This window comes from Trachemys scripta, chromosome 12 (assembly GCF_013100865.1).
Source record: "Trachemys scripta elegans isolate TJP31775 chromosome 12, CAS_Tse_1.0, whole genome shotgun sequence".
NCBI lineage: Eukaryota > Metazoa > Chordata > Testudines > Emydidae > Trachemys > Trachemys scripta.
In genome coordinates, this window is record NC_048309.1 from 13,397,688 (window position 1) to 13,405,553 (window position 7,866).

Consider the following 7,866-nt stretch of genomic DNA (forward strand, 5'->3'; position numbering starts at 1 on the left):
AGCATTTGGGTGAATTATTCGTATGTCAATTTGTGTTTTTATTTAGAGCATAATTACTTGGTCTGAGCTTGTAAGCCACATCTGAAAAGAAAGATAAAGGTCTCAGTAGGAATCATGAAAACCAAGGCCACAAGACTAACATATTCACATGGTAACAGGAACAACTAGTAACTTTTTCAGGTTTTTTTTCCTATTGCAGTCTTTAAGAGAAAGAATTTGTGTTGTCAATTTTCTCTTATTGCAGTCAAAGCCATTAAAAAAACCACACACACAATTGTAATGACAGCAAAAGATAGCGATGTGTGAGATTGTATTACTTTGAACTCTTCAATCTCTTTCAGGAATATAGTACGAAACCACATTCTTTCTACATGAATTACCCTTCTGAAGAGACTGCACACCTGTATTTGTATTTTGGTAAGGGATAGTTTCTGTTGATTGGCTGATTGTCTTTTTCTCTGTCTTTGGTGTCCTATTAGAAAGAGGTAAGTTAGCGATTGACAGAAAGTAAAGAATCATCTCAAGTTTGAGGTGCTGGCTCATTTTCATTAAAACCTAAAGACAGTTGCCACCCTTATGCCCCCTCCTTGAATGCTCTAGCCTGAAATACCACAAGATGAAATGTACAATTTGGCTTTCAAGGTCATGCTGCTGTCTCTCCTATTACTTTAGAACAATTTGTACCACAGTTTATAAATGCATGGACTTGCTGGGCCAAATTTATCGCCTGAGTGATCTCCATTGATGTCAATAGGGTCACAACTGAGATGAATTTGGCCCATTAACTCCAGGAGACCAGCAACCCTTCTACATGGAAAGTGAAGCAAGAAATCAAAATTCCTGTCATCAAGGAGCTAATGCCAGTGTAATTCAGAGCAATCTATTTTGTTGTCCTTGGAAGCCTCTAATTTCAGTTGACATAGCAGTAGCCACAAGCCTGATCCAAACACCGTTGAAGTGAACAGAAAAACTCGCATTGGCTTCAGTGAGTTTTGGATCTGGTCCTCAGACTTCTGGCTAAGTCTCGCAGATAGACATCTTTCCAGAATCCCAGCTATGAACTAACCACGTTGTGATTCATATGAACCAACTGCTCAAGGAAAGGTGCCTCCACTCAACAAAGATTCAACTTCAAGATTTTAAAGGAAATTAAACAGGATTTCCATGTTTCTTGTCCTGGGATTGGGCTGGTATAAATCACCATAACTCCAGTACTGATTTCAGTGGGGTTACGCCAATTTACAACAGCTGACAATATGATCAAAGCATAGAAAAGCACCTGTGACCAAATGGTTACATTACATTTTACATTCTAAAAAGTTATTTTATTAAATGATCCCAGCAAGATGTTTTTATTTGTATTTCCCAGTGATAGTGGACAAAATGGATGGATATGAGAAGTAAATATGCACATCAGAAAGAACAGAGTGTAAACTATTGTATTCACCAGCAATGCTAATATGTCCATTTGTAGCAGTCGGCATAAATGAAGAGGTAGTGAAATATTCACTGTGGCGAACTATTTGAAGATAAAAAAGTCCTGCAAATATCAAATCAAATAATTACGTGTCAAATATTCTGATCAGATGTCTTCTACTTGAATTGCGTTATTCTCCAAAGGGTATTTTGGCAGGCTTTTTTGCAGCAGACAAATAGGAAATGGTTTAAGATTAACACTACTTGAAAACAAATGCTTAAGCTCTTCAATCTCAGATGAATTGCAGAGATGTTGTAACATTCAAGTTGATTTGAGTAGCACAAGTACTGTTACTGAATGGAACTATGTATACAAGAAGCCCATTTATGCATTTACAATAATAGCATTATTTATTTCAACAGCTTTTGAAACAAAGAGTGCGTGTTTGAAAAGCCAAAATAAAACTCATATGTATCTTACATTGTTTAACTCATTTTAATTCACAGCTCTCAGTGCCTGATCCAATGCCCACTAAAGTCAATGGGAGTCCTCCCTTTGGTCTTTTGATCAGACCCTTAATCTACAGCTCTCTCTAAATGAATGATTAAGTAACTGTGGGACAAATTCCACTCTTGAAAGCATTGTGGTTGTCCTCCTGGAATTTGGTCCTTAAGCATTTTCCACATGCTCTGTTATTTTACTGGAGAATATGGAACATAAGAATTACACCTGAATGACAAAAATGTCAATATAAAGAGAACCAATATTTCACATTGAGCTTGAATTATATCTCTGATATTTGATGTCGCATACTCTTATGCACACAAAATCCTATATTTGTGACTGCAAACAGATGTTGCATACATGACTACTAGCCATACGTGCAGTTACCCCTTTGGGGCACATATGTAGATAGATGTGCAAGCACTAAGGAAAGCATCTGAAAGTTTGCCTTCTAACATTATCTTCAGAGATTACTCCTAAAGCCACACAGCTCCTGTCGGTCTCTTCTATATTGTCCATTTTAAACATGTAATGAAAATAAGGATGAAATTCTACAGGAAAGCATATGATCTACAGACATTTCTGAACAGAATGGGATTTTGAATGTTTCTATCCAGGAGATATTGGCTGCTCATTCAACTGTACAGAGCTGACCCAATCATTTATAGCAGCTCTATGGTCAGTCCCACACATAATTATGTTACTTGCAAATAATTACACTGTGTCTTGAAAAGATCGAAATAAAGTCTCTTTCTGGATATGAAATTTTAGCCACAAGAGCACACAAAATTTAAAGCCATTGGCTCAGGTTCAGATACCTGTTATACTTGGGAAATACAGAGTAACTCCAGGCTTTATGGAACGGAGTCTACCTCTGTGTGTGTACAGGATTAGGGCCTCTGAGTGCTATATTATAATAATTTATTTGATATTTTATAAGGATAAGAATCTGGCTCATTATTTATTTTCCCATGAATCCCAGATTCAGACAAATCAGAATTTAAACCCTGTAAATGAAAAAAATAAAGAAATAATATTAATAATATTCTGAATATAAAAGAACTTGATTGCAAGGTTCCAGCTCAGACTGAGTGTTTACCGTCACTTTCTTTAAAATATGCATTTGAAGGGCCAGATACTGGTCAGAAGCTACCTAAGACTCATCTCGTATGTTCATTCATTATGCTCACAAATGCAGTATTCAGGGGCACAAATACCTCTGCTTTGGAATCTGAGTGGGTTTCCTATTATAAGATTTCAATAGGATTTCTCAAGGGAGTAACTGCTCACCCTTGTGAGGGGTTCGCTATCTGGCCAATATTGGCCACGCCTTTGCATGAGAGGGAAGAAATGTGGCCCAAAGTATCACAATGGAAACCTGAAACAGCCTTACCTACAATAGTGCAGAATTTGTAACAAAGTCAATATCTAGTTAGTTACTGATAATTAAAGCTTGTTGGAAATTTTTCAACTAAACATTGTTTAATCAAACCGTGCAGATTCCTCAAAACCAAAACTTGTCCTGGAAACTAATCTGTTTCAACAAAAGTTTCATTGGGAAGTTCTCTCAGGTCCAGGATGGAATTAGAATCCCAGGATGGAATCCCAGAGTAGCACAGTGACTAGGACACACAAAGTATGGGATAAAAGCCCCATGGCACAGCTGTGACTGACCTGTGTTAGCTGGCTCAGCCTCTTGGGGCTAAAAATCACTGTGTAGACACGTTCAGGCTGGAGCCCGACTCTCCACTCTCACAGGGTTGCAGAGCTCAGGCTCCAGTCCAAGGGTCTATACATCAATTTTTCAGCCCCAGAGCCCAAGCCCAGGTCAGCTGACCCAGGCCAGCCACAGGTTTTTTCATCTCTGTGTAGACATACCCTCAGAGACCCAGGTTCAGGTCACTGCTCCAAATCAGGCAGAGCAGAGACTTGAACCTACCTGAGTCTTCCACATCCCAGGCGAGTAACCTGACTACTAAACTACTGGCTATTCTGGAGTGGGGCTCAGGCGGGTTTTTTGAAAGCGATTTTGAAAGTTCTAGTTTTTGTTCTGATTCTGACTGCCAACACCTCAGCATTTTTCACTGAACACAATTCTTGGGTTTTGGTCATCCCTAATAATAATCATTTCGAAGGAGACTGGTGTCAAACTTTTGTACTCTTTCAATAAAGTAAAAGTGACAGCAACGTTCCCTGTGATATTTAGCTTAATGAGCCATCACCTACGTTACTGAACTTTTACATCCTGGATAAAATTACAATGAAGGATTATACGTCACTTTAATCTATTAATGTTAATCCATATTTCATGTATTTGGAGCAGATAACCCAGACATGAAAATGTGTGTATTTGTTTCATGGAAACAACAACACAGTGCCTGTAAGTAGGTTCTTCTCTCTATTGAAAAACTATGGGAATAACAAACCCGACCTCCTAAAATAATCACATTAAAGTTTGCCTACAGAGACTGTCCCTCCTTAATTTGATTGTGAATTATCTTCAAATGCATAATCCAGAAAAATCTGTTGGGGAAGGACAGGAAAAAAACAAACTAAATAAACGCAAATTATTCTTTCAGATCTGACACCTGCTGTCTATTCAGACAGTTTGGATCAGATGAGAATTAATGCAGCAGATGGAGCACTATGAATGGTCTCTGCTCATTTCCCTGGATCATCATAATCAAGTTGTTACAGGATTTCTCTGTACATATTTTTGTAAAAGAATAAAACTATAGTCTTAGAAAACACTGAAGTGTAGCTAAGCTAGGTGTTCCTGCTCCTAAAAGAGCAGGCACAGTTTGGTGTGGTCTAAACGTACTCTTTTCCCAGATTTATTCCACTCTATATGCATCCAAAGAAGTGGGCTGTAGTCCACGAAAGCTTATGCTCTAATAAATTTGTTAGTCTCTAAGGTGCCACAAGTACTCCTGTTCTTTTCCCAGAGCTTGCCTTACTTGTTAACTTAATAACAAAACATAATCCTCAGTCTAAGGGCTTGTCTACAGTGGCAATTAACAACGCTGCAACTTTCTCGCTCAGGGGTGTGAAAAAACACCCCCCTGAGTGCAGCAAGTTGCAGCGCTGTAAAGCGCCAGTGTAAACAGTGCCCCAGTGCTAGGAGCCATGCCCCTCGAGGTGTTTTTTTTAGAGCGCCACAACCACACGTCGCCAGTGTAGACTAGCCTCATTCTCAAGTGCATTATACTGTACTGCAGATAATAGGACCCACGTGGTCTTGGAATGAGGGATAGGTCAGTAGACATCTCAGCGTGTCTTAGCAGAGTCTTAGCACCTGAGATAAAGGTGATTTAGCTGAAGAGAGCTGCTGTTACAAAGCAGATGCCTGCTTGCAGGTTCACTGTCTGATACATGAACTTGGCAAGAACAGGCCTGGCTTTGCAGAAACACAAGCACTCCTAGGCACTAAGTATTCACATAAACACATTCCGGAAGGGTAGTACCAAAACACCCTGATACCAGGTTATGGTGTAAACACACTCTTCAAAGATGATACAAGGACACCCTGGCCCATCCTAAACATAAGGTCAGGATGACAGGCTGATGGATAGAGATGTTTTGACAGAACCAACATGTACAAGGTAAAAGTGGTAACTAACCATGTCAAGGGGCAATACATAACTTGTTTGTATCAGTGTATAAAAGAGGGGTCACAGAGGGGGTGTCTTTGTCTGGATGTGGGGGAGAGCAGAAAGTCCTACAGCTCATGGAGTTGGTCCATTGTAATGAGTATATATGTGTTAGTATACTTGTAACCGCTGAGCCAGGGCACCAGAACTGGGCTTTGTTAACAATAAACCTGGCAGATTGCCTTCAACATTGAACTAAGTCTGTGGTCTTCTTCAGCAGTTCAATCAAAGTCTGCTGTATGGGCTATCTGGCCAGAGCCAGCGCAGCATGCAGAGAGCACACACACACAGCCAACAACTGACAACAATAGACATTAAAAATGAAACTGACATTTAAATTTGCAAAATAGCTGTGATCATATCAATGTTCATTACCATTTCTCAGCATGGAACTATTTCTATCAAATCACAGTAAAAAATATACAGTAACAAAACATGCAAATGGAACAGCTAACACATTTTTATTGATTATGCAGCTAAAGTGGAAAATAAAGGTGGATTTTTTTCTACTGTTTCAATCACTACTATCTTCAGAGATGATCTACAGAAATAATGATTATATATTGTATATAATGTATACACACACACCTACATACACACACTACACAAACTCTCTTGATTAAGGGACAATAGAGAGTATCAGCACTTTAAAGTACAAGTGGACTCTGACATTAATTAAGCTATTTGCACCAAGGCCCATAGCTAACAGTAGCAATATGAAACAAAATCACCAAAAAGTAACTGTGAAACCCAGATGACTTCCATTTGTGGATGGGCCAGGCCTATGAAGCTCAAATACGTATTTCTTGAGAATCATAGTTCAGATGCAGGATCTTATTTTGGCTGTTTATAGTGCTACCCTGAAAAGGGGAGGGGCATGAAATTCTTAGCCATCTCTAAACTTTCCAGTGTGATGGTGTTTCAGTCTTGGAAAAAAGTGGGGTGTTCACCAAAGCACCTTTCTGGTAAATACACCTAGTATCTTTGCCTTTGTTTTTTTCTTTTTAAAAAGGCCTATATCTGAAATTTAATAAAGCACTATGAAAGTGTTCTGTGACTATGAAAATGGCTAAGTGATATTTATAGTGTCAACATATGCAAGCCTACATTAAACAATAAAGAGATCCTTAAATTAATCCTCCTTTCAGCAGGTTGTGATGGCCTTTGATGAAGGAGACAGAGTTCACCACTGCTTTCTAACATATTTCTTGAAAGTTTCAGAATAATGAGATGTCTCGGCAAGGATAAAATGAAACATCATTCTCCTTTAACTAAAAATGATCAAATGACTTCAGCAGTCCTCAGTTCTGCACCCTAATATGCCAAGAAGGACCAGTAAGGCAAAGCATGGCTCTATACTACTCTAACTCTTGAAATACCCACAGAGAGGTAACTCAGAAAGATGCTGTCATTAAAATAATGGTTAAATTGGACCATTAGAAATGTCCATGCATTTACATGTTGAATAACAACAGATACAAACAAGAGGAGAGCAATTGAGTGAGTTCCTAGGGTCCCCCATGTCCTGTTAAAAAAACCTTTAAAAGAATACATTAGTATATAAAAAAGAGAATGACCCCAGGATGCAAAAACTTTCAGTTAGCATCCTAAATACATTCAAGAAAGACTCCTAGACACCAGTGATGTGCAGTTCAGCAGGGAACCCAGGGGTATTAATTACCTTGCTTCCATGCTGCAATCATGTCTTGTTGAGAAGTGAAGCTAACTAAAAATATACACAAGCCACTGCTTCTGAAGTGGTATTCTAAACTGGTTATCAAAAGTAAACTTTCAAAGCATCTAGATATGATAAGGCTCAAGTGGACATGGCGATGAATCCTCCAGTCACTACTGGGCATCAGCAATACCATCATGTAACTGTATTTTGTATATTTGGATCCCACATGCTTTTAAAAAGAAATGAAATAATGCAAGGCAGAAGACATCATGTGGTCTACTTTGCAGTTAGCAGTGACTTTAAGGCACTGCATGGTGAATAATATGAAGGACTAACACAAGAAAGACATCTATCACAGCTAAAGGGCAGATCTGTGAAATGCTTAATTTAATAACATGTTATTGGTTATCATTCTTACCTTGGGGCAGTATGTTGGCAGAGACCCAGGGTGCTTCTAACTGGTATTGGAATCCATTTTGGATCATGTGAGGTGGGGAACTGTAGGTGCTGCTATTTATACCTTTGCAAAGCACCAGCTGGTGCTAGGAATGTAGTATTGCAAGGAAAGCCACACTAGCTTCCCACTGAAATTGTATGGAGAGGTGGAAGGGGCTGGT

The 7,866-nt window shown here is 38.9% G+C and overlaps 1 long non-coding RNA gene across 1 annotated transcript in view; it reads right to left on the reverse strand.

Annotated features, from left to right (window-relative positions):
• Positions 1 to 314: 314 nt before the first annotated feature.
• LOC117886184 overlaps positions 315 to 7,866 on the reverse strand; it is a 38,796-nt gene continuing 31,244 nt past the window's right edge. Inside the window, exon 3 of the long non-coding RNA XR_004647893.1 lies at positions 315 to 472. This is a non-coding gene — a long non-coding RNA (uncharacterized LOC117886184). The remainder of the gene's footprint in view (positions 473 to 7,866) is intronic.